The following is a 1,312-nucleotide window of genomic DNA, read 5'->3' as shown; positions in this document are numbered from 1 at the left end:
CAGTGGTTGTCCTACTCACAAGGTCAAACAATGGATGGCGCCTCCAAATTGTAAAGAACAAAAGGAAGTTCATGCATGGCAGGCTATTTGGGTTCTTTGTCCGCTCAGTCCAGTGCATTGCACAACAGAGCATCCCCAGAAACAAAACAAAAAACAATTGAATACAATTTAGTGCAAAATTAATTTAGCGTCAAAGGTTATTATTGTCATTGTTGAATGAATATATTAAAGTGACAGGACACTAATAAAGAATGTTGTGTTGTTGTTTTTTTACATTTGGGAATATCACAAAAACAACGTTACTGTCCAAATATCATAAAAACTGCTTTTTACTTCATTTGATTGAATTTCCCTTATAGAGCTCATTCGCCATGAATTATTCTCTGACACATTTTTAAGGTTCAACGTGGTTCACGACTTGAGCATATTTCTTACTTCACTTCACTGACTAAACCAATCTAACAGGCTCTCATGTCGAGGCTTTGTGCCCTGAATAGAAACAGGCACCATTAAAGGTGCATTTAGTTAGCTTGGTCCTGCTCTTTATAATGCTTTAACTGGATACCTGTAATTTATACAGTACCACAGCAACCCCATGGTGTACAGAGTGGATAGAAAAAGTCTACACACCCCTGTATGAATACCATTTGGTGAATAAAAATGAGACCAAGATGAACTTTTTCCACCATTGCTGTGACTTATTCACTGTACAAATCAATCAAAAAATATTTTTGAGAGCTGAAGTAGAAATAAATCAATCTCAAAATTGTGATGTGTTTCATCACAAAAAATACTGCCTTTTTTTTTTTTTTAGACTTTTTATTATACACACTGGATATTTTTATATGATGCTGTAAGCCTATGGATACATATAAATATGAAGCTTTGTACATATGAATATGTTACCAAACACCAGGGACAAAACGCAAAAATGGATATCACGTCCTCACACTACACACAGACACAAAAAAAGGCTTAGTGCCGCACTGCCATCTTTCAATGATCGAGCCATTGTGCACAGATGTGATTGTGCTATATGGGACCCACATGACTACAATGGGGACCCAGCAGCCTGCACAGCAATTTCCCTGAGATTGGGTGCTAAAATTTGATTTATAATATACTCAGGTGAAAGGACTGCATTTGCAATAAATTAGAGTGATCCTTCAAGCTTTATTTTTGTTTGCTTTGTCGCAATGTTGTTATTTAAGAAGGAAGGCGCGGCATTTTTTTTTTCAAAACAATGAATGCTTTGTAAAGCCACATCAATGTTTTTTTTAAATGAAAACTACAAGCTCGGAGGCAATTTGAG

Source organism: Syngnathus typhle, linkage group LG11 (genome assembly GCF_033458585.1).
Source record: "Syngnathus typhle isolate RoL2023-S1 ecotype Sweden linkage group LG11, RoL_Styp_1.0, whole genome shotgun sequence".
In the NCBI taxonomy this organism is placed as follows: Eukaryota; Metazoa; Chordata; class Actinopteri; order Syngnathiformes; family Syngnathidae; genus Syngnathus; species Syngnathus typhle.
The sequence above is the reverse complement of the archived record's forward strand: the minus strand, read 5'-3'. Positions refer to the sequence as shown.